The following is a 12,617-nucleotide window of genomic DNA, read 5'->3' as shown; positions in this document are numbered from 1 at the left end:
TATTACAGAGCTTATATACCCATCTCAGTGTGTAATTATCTGAGGGTCATGATATTAATATCATGTATTATTTTTTATTTTTCTTTATTGAAGTAACATTGGATTATAAGTTCATATATGTTTTAAACATGTGTACATTATATTTCTACTTCTCTATACACTACATTGTGCTCACCACCAAAAATTTAGTTTCCACCTGTAACCATACAGTTGATCCTCTTTACCCATTTCACCCTGCCCTGCCAACCCTTTCCCCTCTGGTAACCACTAATCTGTTCTCTGACCTATGTGTTTTTTTCTGTTTTTTGTTTGCTTTGGCTTGTTCGTTTATTTTGTTTTTTATATTCCATATATGAGTGAAGTCATATATTTGTCTTTCTCTTTCTGACTTATTTCACTTAGCATAATACCCTCAAGGTCCATCCATGTTGTCACAAGGCAAGATTTCATCTCTTTTATGTCTGATGGTTATACACACACACACACACACACACACACCCCATTTCTTCTTTATCCATTCATCTGTTAATGGACACTTAGGTTATTCCAATATTTGGCTGTTGTAAATAATGCTGCCATTAATATTAGGGGTGCTTATTTCTTTTTGAATTAGTGTTTTCATATTCTTTGGATAAATACCAGAAGTAGAATAGCTGGATCATATGGTAGTTCTGTTTTTTGAGGAATCTCCATACTGTTTTCCATAGTGACTGCACCAATTTACATTCCTGCCAGTACAGTATGAGGGTTCCCTTTTCTCCAGATCCTTGCCAACACTTGTTTTTGACAATAGCCATTCTAACAGTCAAGAGGTGATATTTCATTGTGGGTTTGATTTGCGTATCTCTAATTATTAGTGATGCTGAACATCTTTTCATGTGTCTGTTGGCCATCTTTGGAAAATGTCTATTCAGTTTCTCCTCCCATTTTTTTTTTTTTTTTTTTTTTTTTTTTTGCGGTACGCGGGCTTCTCACTGTTGTGGCCTCTCCCGTTGCAGAGCACAGGCTCCGGACGCACAGGCTCAGCGGCCATAGCTCACGGGTCCAGCTGCTCTGCAGCATGTGGGATCTTCCCGGACCAGGGCATGAACCCGCATCCCCTGCATGCAGGCAGGTTCCCAACCACTGCGCCACCAGGGAAGCCCTCTCCTCCCATTTTTTAATCAGGTTGTTTGTTGAGTTGTATGCCTTCTTTATGTATTTTGAATATTAACTCCTTATCAAATATGTGATTTGAAAATATCTTCCATTTGATAGATTGTCTTTTCATTTTGTTGATGGTCTCCTTTGCTGTGCAGAAGCTTTTTAGTTTGATATCCCATTTGTTTACTTTTGCTTTTGCTTCCCTTGCCTGAGGAGACATATCCAGAAAGATATTACTAAGACTGATGTCAAAGAGTGTACTGCCTATAGTTTTTGTTTAGGAGTTTTATGGTTTCAGGTCTGATATTCAAGTCTTTAATACATCTTGAGTTAATTTTGTGTACGGTATAAGATAGGGATTCTTTTGCATGTGACTGTCCAGTTTTCCCAAGAGACTGTCCTTTCCGCATTGTATAGTTTTGGCTCCTTTGTCATAAATTAGTTGGCCACATATAAGGGGTTTATTTCTGGGCTCTCAATTCTGTTCCATTGATCTGCGTATCTGTTTTTCTGCTAACATGCTATTTTGATTACTATAGCTTTGTAATATAGTTTGAGATCAGGGAGTGTGATACCTCCAGCTTTGTTCTTTTTTCTCAGAATTGCTTTGACTATTTGGGGTCTTTTGTGGTTCCATATGTATTTTAGAATTTTTTGTCTTATTTCTATGAACAGTGTCCTTGGGATTTTGATAGATATTGCATTGAACCCATAGATTGCTTTAGGTAATGTGGACATTTTAATAGTGTTAGTTCTTTCAATCCATGAACATTGACTTGTGTCTTCACCAATTTCTTTCAACAGTGTCTTATAGTTTTCAGTGTATAGGTTTTTCATCTCTTTGGTTAAATTTATTTCTAGGTATTTTATTCTTTTTATTGCGATTGTAAGTGGGATTTTCTTTTTTCTTTAAGTTTGTGATGAATTTTAATGATATGGGTTAATTTTATGATATATTTAATAGAGAGCAGAGTATGAAATGATAAATCCATGAATTAACATGTAACTTTTGTCTATAACATTTTTATGGGATTGTTTTCTTAATTTCTCTCTCTGCTAACTCAGTGTTAGAAACATAACAGATTTTTTTTTGTTGATTTTGTATCTTGCAATTTTACTTTATTTGTTTATTATTTATAATAGTTATTTGGTGGAGTCTTGCAGGTTTTCTAAATAAAATGTCATCTACAAATAGTGACAGTTTTGCTTCATTCTTTGCAGTTTGGAGGCCTTTTATTTATTTATTTTTCTTGCCTAGTTGTTCTTGCTAGGACTTCCAATACTGTGTTGAATAAGAGTGCTGGGAGTGGGCATCCTTGTCTTGTTCATGATTTTAGAAGGATCGCTTTCAGTTTTTTATCATTGAGTATGATGTTAGCTGTGGGTTTGCCTTTGTTATGTTGAGCTATATTCCTTCTGTACCCATTTTATTGAGAGACTTTATGATAAATGGGTGTTGAATCTTTTCAGATCATTTTTATGCATCTGTTGAGATGATCATATGGTTTTTATCCTTCATTTTGTTAGTGTGGTGTATCAGGTTGATTGGTTTGATGATGTTGAACCATCCTTCATACCTGGACTAAATCCCACTTGATCATGGGGTATTATCCTTTTGTTGTATTGGGCTTGCTAATAATTTTGATGAGAATTTTTACATCTGTGTTCATCAGAGATATTGGCCTGTAATTTTCTTTTGTGTTGTCCTTGTCTGGTTTTGGTATTAGAGCAATGTTGGCCTCGTAAAGTGAGTTAGGAAGCATTCCTCCCTCTTCAGTTTTTTGGAAGGGTTTGAAAAGGATAGGTATCAAATTTTCTTTGAATGTTTGGTAGAATTCACCAGTGAAGCTGTCTGGTCCTGGACTTTTGTTTGCTGGGAGATTTTGATTAGTGTTTCAATCTCTTAATTAGCAATTGGCCTATTCAGATTTGTTTTATTCAGTATTTAGTCTTGGAAGGTTGTATGATTCTAAGAATTTGTCCATTTCTTCTAGGTTGTCCAATTTGTTGGCATATTGCTGTTCATAATATTCTCTTATAATCCTTTGTATTTCTGTGCTATCCATTGTTATTTCTTATCTTTCATCTCTGATTTATCAGAGCCTTCTCTTTTTTCTTAGTGAGTCTAGCTAAAGGTTTGTTGATTTTATCTTTTAAAAGAACCAGTTCTTAGTTTCATTGATCTTTTCTTTTGTCCTTTTAGTTTCTATTTCATTTATTTCTCCCCTGATCTCTTTTATTTTCTTCTTTCTACTGACTTTGAGATTTGTTTGTTCTTTTTCTCATTCCTTTAGGTGTAAGTTTATTTATTTGAGATTTTTTCTTGTTACTTGAGGTAGGCCTATATTGCTATAAATGTTCCTCTAAGCACTGCTTTTGCTGTATCCTGTAGATTTTGGTATGTTGTATTTTCATTTTCATTTCTATTCAGGTATTTTTAAGTTTCTTCTTTGACTTTTTAATTGATCCAGTAGTTGTTCAGTAGCCTGTTGTTCAGTCTCCACATATTTCTGATTTTACCAGTTTTCTTCTTAGAGTTGATTTCTAATTTCATACAACTGTGATCAGTAAAGATGCTTGATATGATCTTGGTCTTAAATTTATTGATCTTGTTTTGCATCCCAACATATGGTCTGTCCTTAAGAATGTTGCATGTCCACTTGAGAGGAATGTGTATTCTGCTGCATTTGGATGGAATGTTCTATAAAAACATATCAAATCAATCTGGTCTAGTGCTTCACTTAAGGCCACTGTTTCCTCTTTGACTTTCTGTCTGGATGATTTATCTGTTGATGTAAGTGGGGTGTTAAAGTCCCTTACTATTATTGTGTTCCTGTCAATTTCTCCTGTTAGGTCTGTTAATAATTGCTGTATATATTTTGTGCTCCTATGTTAGGTGCATTTACATTAATAACTGTTATGTCTTCTTGATGAAATATCTCCTTTATCATTATTAATGTCCGTCTTTGTCTCTTGTTACCTTTTTTGGCTTGAAGTCTATTTTGTCTGATGTGATTATGGCTATGCGTGCTTTCTTTTGGCTGCCATTTGCTTGTAGTATCATCTTCTATCCCTTCACTTTTGAGCCCAAGTTTGTCTTTAGAGCTGAGATGAGTCTCTTGGAGATAGCATATAGTTGGGTCATGTTTATAATGCATCTGTGCACTCTGTGTCTGAATTGGTGAATTCATTCCATTTATATTTAGGATGATTATTAATAAATGGGAACTTAGTATTGCCATTTTATGCTGTGTTTTCTGGTTGCTCTCTATCTCCATTGTTTCTTTTTCCTTATGTTTCCTTTGGTGGTCTTCTATGTTTTCTCAGTTTCCTCTTTTTCTATATTTTGTGTCTGTGTTCTGGATTTGTATTTTGTGGTTAACATGAAGTTTGTATAAAATGTCTCATAGGTAAAATAGTCCTTTTTGTGATGACAGCATCTTGTCTTCATTTGCCTATATGGGTTCTGTCCTTTTCCTCTCCCCTGCTGCCTTTGTTTTTGTTGTCTCAAATTATCCTTTTCTATATTGTGAGTTTGTTACCAAATTGAAGTAGCTATAGTTATTTTTGCTGCTTTTTTTCCTCTTTAACCTTTATTCTATAATGTGTTTAAAAACCTATTCTGATGTAGAGTTGAAATGTTCAGATTTATCACTTTATGCAAAGTTTTGTGTACTCTGGCCTTTTCTTTCTGGTAGAAGAGCTCCTTTCAACATTTCTTGTAAGGCAGGTCTAGTGTTGATGAGCTCCCTCAGAGATGGGAAAGTCTTTATTTCTCCTTCATATCTGAATAACTTTGCTGGATAGAGTGTCCTTGGCTGACAGTGTTTATCATTGAGAATTTTGAGGTGGTCATTTCATACTCGCCTGGACTGTAGAATTTCTGGTGAGAAATCTGCTCATTTCCTAGTGGTGGTTACTTTGTCAGTTATCATACATTTTCCCCCAGCTGCCTCTAAAATTCTTTGTCATTGACTTTTTTTTTGTGTGTGTGTGTGTGTGGTACGTGGGCCTCTCACTGCTGTGGCTTCTCCTGTTGCAGAGCACAGGCTCCGGATGCGCAGTCCCAGTGGCCATGGCCCATGGGCCCAGCCGCTCCGCGACATGCGGGATCCTCCTGGACCGGGGCATGGACCCGTGTCCCCTGCATCGGCAGGCGGACCCCCAACCACTGCGCCACCAGGGAAGCCCTGCCATTGACTTGACAGTTTAAATGTAGAATGTCTTGGAGAAAGTCTTTTTGCATTGAGGTAATTAGGTGTTCTCTTAGCTTCATGGACTTGTATATCCAGTTCCTTCCCCAGGATTGGGAAGTTCTCAGCTATTATTTCTTTAGATAAACTCTCTGTTTCCTTCTCCCTCCCTTCTCCTTCTGGAATGCTCATTATCCTAATGTTGCCTTTCCTAAAAGAGTTGGATAGTTCTTAGAGAATTTCCTCTTTTTAAAAAATATTTATTTATTATTTTTATTGAATATTTGATTTACAATGTTGTGTTAGTTTCTGCTGTACAGCAAAGTGAATCAGTTATACATATACATACATCCACTCTTGTTTAGATTCTTTTCCCATATAGGTTATTACAGAGTATTGAGTAGAGTTCCCTGTGCTGTACAGTAGGTTCTTATTAGTTATCTGTTTTATATATAGTAGTGTGTTTATATAGTGTGTTTATGTCAATCCCCATCTCCCAATTTATCTGTCCCTTCTCCCTTTCCCCCTTGGTAACCATAAGTTTGTTTTCTACATCTGTGACTCTATTTCTGTTCTGTAAGTAAGTTCATTTGTACCATTTTTTTAGATTCCACATATGTGATATCATATGATATTTGTCTTTCTCTGACTTCACTTAGTATGACAATCTCTGGGTCCATCCATGTCACTGCGAATGGCATTCTTTTTTATTTTTCAATTTTTTTGGATCTTCATTCTTTTTCTTCTTCTACCTATATTATTTATAGATTTCTATCTACAGGCTTACTAGTTCTTTGTTCCATGGGGTCTGCTCTGTTTTTAGTGCTTTCTAATGCAGTCTTCACTTTGATTATTGAGTTCCTCATCTCCAGAATTTGTTTGGTTCTTTTACCTTTCAATCTTTTTGGTAAAGTATTCCTTCTTGTCATTAATTTTATTCCTGAGCTCATTTCAGAGTTTTTGTGAAGTTTGTTAGTTTCTTTGTGACAGCTATTTTGACTTTTCTATCAGTTAGATCACAATATTACATGCCTTTAAGTTTGGTTTCTGGAGAATTGTCATTCTCTTTTTGTGATATAGTGCAGGGGTCCCCAACCCCTAGGCCACAGACTGGTACCAGTCTGCGTCCTGTTAGGAACCGGGCTGCACAGCAGGAGGTGAGCGCTGGTCAGGGGAGCAAAGCTTCATCTGTATTCACAGCTGCTCCCCATTGCTCGCATTACTGCCTGAGCTCTGCCTCCTGTCAGGTCAGCAGCAGCATTAGATTCTCATACGAGCATGAACCCTACTGTGAACTGTGCATGTGAGGGATCTAGGTTGCGTGCTCCTTATGAGAATCTAATGCCTGATGATCTGAGCAGAGGCGGTGATGCTTAGTGTAAATACCGATTATCATTAGCAGCGAGGTTTGACTGCACAGGGACCATAATAAATCAGTTGCTTGCAGACTCATATCAAAACCCTATCAGTGAGTGGCAAGTGACAATTAAGCTGCATCTTATGGAGTAGACTGGAAATAAGCAACACACTTCAGGTGTCACTGTCTCCCATCACCCCCAGGCAAGACCTCTAGTTGCAGGAAAACAAGCTTAGGGCGCCCACTGATTCTGCATTATGGTGAGTTGTAAAATTATTTCTTTATATATTACAATGTAATAATAGTAGAAATAAAGTGCACAATAAATGTAATGTGCTTGAATCATCCTGAAACCATTCCCATTCCCACCCAGCCCTGGTCCATGGAAAAATTGTCTTCCACAAAACTGGTCCCTGATGCCAAAAAGGTTGGGGACTGCTGATATAGTGTTACTGTGGTTCTTCATGGTACTTGATGACTTGTTCCTCTGCTGGTGCATTTGAAATAGCAAACATCTTTCTTCTTTAAAGTTATTGGTTTTAGTTTTGGTTTTTTAATTTAATTCTAAGGATTCAACAGGTTAGAAATTAGAGTCCTTTCTTTTGTTTTCCAGTGGGTGACACTATGACACAAGTTTTTTGTTTTTCTTACCTTAGCTGCCTCTGGTTATATTTGAGAGTTGGCACTTTCCACCCTTTACCACCTGTCATAGGTGTTGCCAGTTGACCTTGTTGCTGCTTGTGCCTCGAGGGTTGTTGGTGCCTTGCTGCTGCACTATTGCTGGCATTGCCACCAGGGGCACTGGGATGGTAAGTGCTTCTGCTGTGTCCAGGATCACCCAAGCCACAGGCTCTGCTGCTGTGGGGGGAGGGGAATGGGGAGGAGCTGGGGCAAGGTTGCCTCTGCTGTGTCTGGGGTTGTCGTGTTTGCAGGCACCACTGCTCTGAGTAAGGGGTCAGAGTGGTGGGTGTCTCTGTGGCTGGAGGAATGTGGTCATAGGCCCCTCTGCTGCTGCTGCCCAATTACCATGGCCAGGAGTGCCAACGTGGCCAGGTATCTGGAGTCATGTGTGCTACCTCCTCTGCTGTTACTGGGCTCCCTGGGGCTGTGGGCTCTGCTGCCACAACCAGGTAGCTGCGATTGCAGGCACTGCCTTTGCTCTTTTTCTGGTTCTGTCTTCTCTATGTGTTCCAGTCTACCCACCTTTAGATGTACAGATATGTGGATCTCTGGAATCCTGATGTGTTGGGCAGAGGTACCTTTGTTGAGGGCATATGTTTTAGAGTTTGCAGATTGAAGAGGAGAAACAAAGGGAGCATCTTACTCCACCATGATGTTTTCAGTATCACTTATTACTGGTAATGTTAATCTTGATCATTTGGTTAATGTGGTGTCTTCTAGGTTTCTCCACTGTAAAGTTATTTTTTCTTTATTAGCTCTAAGACTGGGGTTGTTTGTTTTTGTAGCTCTTCATAGTCTGGATTCTGCTGATTGAATTTCCATAGTGATATTTAACATATTCTGTAAATTGGGTTAAATGTAGAGGATATTCAGTGTAGATAGATTTTTGTGTTAGGTGCTTCCATCAGGAGGCCCATAATATCTGGTTGTTTCTCTTGTTGAGTTATTCCTTTAGTTTTTTAAGTCCCAAAGCTGGTTAAAAAAAAAACCTAATACAGTTCATTTTTATTCTTAAAAAAGTCTTGGGCTTCCCTGGTGGCACAGTGGTTGAGAGTCCGCCTGCTGATGCAGGGGACGTGGGTTCGTGCCCCGGTCCGGGAGGATCCCACATGCTGCGGAGCGGCTGGGCCCATGAGCCATGGCTGCTGAGCCTGCGCATCCGGAGCCTGTGCTCCGCAACGGGAGAGGCTGCAGCAGTGAGAGGCCCGCGTACCAGAAAAAAAAAAAAGTCTTTGCCTGCATTTTGCTGATACTTTGCTTTAGAGGTAATTTTATTAGATGGACAGTTTATTTTTATCTTTTAAGTTAAAGTCATGTTATAAAAGATTCTATCTACTTTGTTACCAGTAATTTAATGGTAAATCAATTGGATTCAGACTATAGACAAGTTTAATGCATAAAGAATAAGAAAGTACAGTGACGGCATAACTAGTCTCTTAAAATATTTCTAATTATTGTCACTGATAAGACTAGGTACTCTGGTACTCTAGGTTCTCTGCCTTTTTAAAAACTCTAGTGAGAAAGAGAATTAGCAAGCCACACTTCAAGTTGTTACCATAGCATGAAGGGTAGTTTTCCCTGTTACAAGCCTTTTCTAACATCATATTTCTGTAGTTTACTGCTGTCTTAGTTTCCTGGAGCTGCTGTAACAAATTAGCACAACTTGGTGACTTAAAACAACAGAATTTTATTCTCATACTGTTCTGGAGGCTCTGTGTCCTAATCAAGATGTTGGAGGTTCTCAGGGAGAAACCGTGCTTTGTTTCTCCTAGCTTCTGGTGGGTGAAGGCATTCCTTGATGTGTTGCATGTCATTCCAAACTGTCTCCATCTTCACAGTACCTTCTCCTCTGGTGTGTCTGATTTCTCTCAGTCTCTCTCCTTTATGAACATTTGTGATGGTATTTAGGTACCAGGATAATCTCCTCAGCTCAAAAATTCATAATTTAAATACATCTGCAAACCCTTTACCATATAAGGTAATACAGTTTTCAGGAATCAGGACTTGTTATCTTTGGAGGACACCATTCAACCCACTACACCTTCTCTCACCATACTCAAAGAGTCTTCCTTTGATGGCTTTCTGCTACCTGAGGAAGCACTGTGCATTCATTTTGGTTCAAGAGATCAAATCATAGGAGTCTTCTAACTTTAGGAAAATTCTGGGATAGCTTTGTTCTTAGAGGCTAGCATGACAAGCTTGAAACCAAAGGGTGCTGTAGCTCATATGAGATGTTTTTCTATTCTGTCTTTCTCCCTCTAGGTAGGTTTTCTTGGCAGGGGATCGAGTCAGAAAATTAATATTTTATTGCTGCTTCTCCCTGTATCTGGACACATACAAATTGTCTTAAAGTTTTTGGGTTTTTTGTTTGACATTTTTCTTGCATCCTGTCAATAGAGGAATGTTGAAAGTGCATAGGGCAGACTGGTAGGCAATAGAGGGTGACAGCAGGGGGGAAGGGTGTTCTTTTTCCCTGCTGTGACAGTCTTTACACTCAAAATGTTCACTGATCATTCCCCTTAGATCTTTTATTATTTTTTTTGCGGTACGCGGGCCTCTCACTGTTGTGGCCTCTCCCGTTGCGGAGCACAGGCTCTGGACGTGCAGGCGCAGCGGCCATGGCTCACGGGCCCAGCCGCTCCACAGCATGTGGGATCCTCCCGGACCGGGGCACGAACCCACGTCCCCTGCATCGGCAGGCGGACTCTCAACCAACCACTGCGCCACCAGGGAAGCCCAGATCTTTTTTTTTTTTTTTTTGGCATTTTATCAAACTAATATGGGCTTGAATTATCAGATTTTTAAAAATCGAGATATAACTGACATGTAGTTGGCCCTCTGTATCTGTGAGTGCTGCAATTACTAATACAGAGGGCCAACTGTACTACACCATTTTATATAAGGAACTTGAGCATCCTTTGATTTTGGTATCCACAGGGGGTCCTGCAACCAATACCCTGTGGATACCAAGGGATGATTGTATAACACTGTATTAGTTTTAGGTCTACAACATAATGATTTAATGTATGTATATATTGTGAAATGACTACCAGAATAAGTTGGTTAACATCCATCACCACACATTTACATTTTTTCTAGTGACGAAAATTTTTATGATTTACTGTTTAACAACTTTCAAATATACAATACAGTATTGTTAACTATGGTTACCATGTATACGTTACATGCCAAGGACTTATTTATCTTATAACTGGAAGTTTGTACCTTTTGACTACCTTCACCCATTTCCTCCCTTCTCTGCCCAGCTCCCTCCCTCTAGTAACTACCAATTTGTTCTCTGAATCTGTGAGGTTTTTTTTTTTTTAAGATTCCTCATATAAGTGAGATTATACTATATTTGTGTTTTTCTATCTGACTTATTTCATTTAGCACAATGCCCCCATGTTGTTGTAAATAGCTTAATGATATTCCTTTGTGTGTGTGCGTGTATATATATATCGTATTATATATGGTAGTATATATATAAAATCACATATACCACATTTTCTTTATCCAGGAAGAGTCTGTCCTTTCTCCATTGTATAGTTGTGGCTCTTTTGTCATAAATTAGTTGACCACATATGCACGGATTTACTTCTGTTCCATTGATCTGTTTCTGTTTTTTATTGCAATACCATACTGTTTTGATTACTAAAGCTATGTAACATAGTTTGAAAGCAGGAAGTGTAATGCCTCTTGCTTTGTTCTTTCTCAAGATTGCTTTGGCTATTTGGGGTATTTTGTGGCTCCATACAAATATTAGTATTGTTTACTATATTTCTCTGAAAAAAATGCCATTGGAATCTTGTTAGGGGTTGCATTGGATACATAGATTGCTCTGGGTAGTATGGATTTTAACAATATTCTGGTCCGTGAGCATGGAGTATCTCTTCATTTGTGCCTTCTTCCATTTCTTTCATCCATGTCTTACAGTTTTCAGTATACAGGTCTTTCAGCTCCTTGGTTAAATTTATTCCTAAGTATTTTATTCTTTTTGATCCAGTTGTAAATGGGATTGTCTTAATATTTCTAATAGTTTGTTACTAGTGTATAAAAATACAGCTAATTTTTGTATATGGATTTTGTATCCTGCAACTTTACCAAATTCATGTATAAGGTTTTTTCTTGGAGTCTTTAAGGTTTTCTATGTATGTCATTTACAAATAATGACAGCTTTACTACTTTTTTTTATTTGGATGCCTTTTCTTTTTTTTTTTCTTTTTGTTCTGATTGCTCTGGCTAGGACTTCTAGTAGTATGTTGAGTAAAAGTGGCAAGAGTGGACATCCTCCTATCATTGCTGATCTTAGAGGACAAGCTTTCAGTTTTTCATCACTGTGTATGATATTAACTGTGGGCTTGTCATATATGGCCTTTATTATGTTGAGGCATGTTCCCTCTGTACCGAGTTGTTGAGAGTTTTTGTCATAATTGAATTTGAATTTTGTCAAATGCTTTTTCGACATCTACTCAGATGATCGCATGATTTTTATCCTTAGTTTTGTTAATGTGGTGTATCACATTGATTGTTTTGCTGATGTTGAACCATCTCATCCCAGGGATAAATTACATTTGATCATGGTTTATGATCCTTTTAGTGTATTGTTATATTGGGCTTGCTAATGTTTTGTTGAGAATTTTTGCATTTATGTTTATGAGGAATATTGGCCTGTAATTTTCTTTTCTTGTTTGTTTTGTCTAGTTTCAGTATCAGAGTAATAGTGCTGGTCTTGTAAAATGAGTTTGGAAGTGTTCTCTTCTCTTCTGTCTTTTGGAAGGGTTTGAAAAGGATTGGTATTAATTCTTTAAATGTTTGGTTGAATTTACCAGTAAATCCATTTGGACTTATGTTTTTTGGGAGGTTTCTGATTACTGATTCAATCACCGTATTTCTAATTGGTCTGTTCAGATTTTCTATTTGTTCATGATTCAGTCTTATTTAGTAGGTTTTATGTTTCTAGCAATTTATCCATTTCTTGTAGGTTGTCTAAATTGTTAACGGATAATTGTTCATTGTAGTCTCTGATGATCCTTTGCATTTCTGTGGGAACAGTTGTATTGTCCTCTTTCATGTCTAATATCATTTGAGTCTTCTTCTTTCCTTAGTGAATCTAGCTAAAGGTATGTGTACTTGGTTTATCTTTTCAAAAAATCAGCTTAGTTTCATTGAACTTTTGTATTGTCCTTTCTTGTCTTTATTTATTTCTGCTCTGATCTTTGTTATTTTCTTCCTTCTACTAACTT

General features: G+C 37.7%; 1 protein-coding gene across 2 annotated transcripts in view; it reads left to right on the top strand.

Annotated features, from left to right (window-relative positions):
* SDHAF3 (succinate dehydrogenase complex assembly factor 3) overlaps window positions 1–12,617 on the top strand; it is an 89,080-nt gene that overhangs the window by 67,367 nt on the left and 9,096 nt on the right. The window lies entirely within an intron of this gene.

Source organism: Mesoplodon bidens (assembly GCF_964165515.1).
Source record: "Mesoplodon bidens genome assembly, chromosome: 9".
NCBI lineage: Eukaryota > Metazoa > Chordata > Mammalia > Artiodactyla > Ziphiidae > Mesoplodon > Mesoplodon bidens.
The sequence above is the reverse complement of the archived record's forward strand: the minus strand, read 5'-3'. Positions and strand labels throughout refer to the sequence as shown.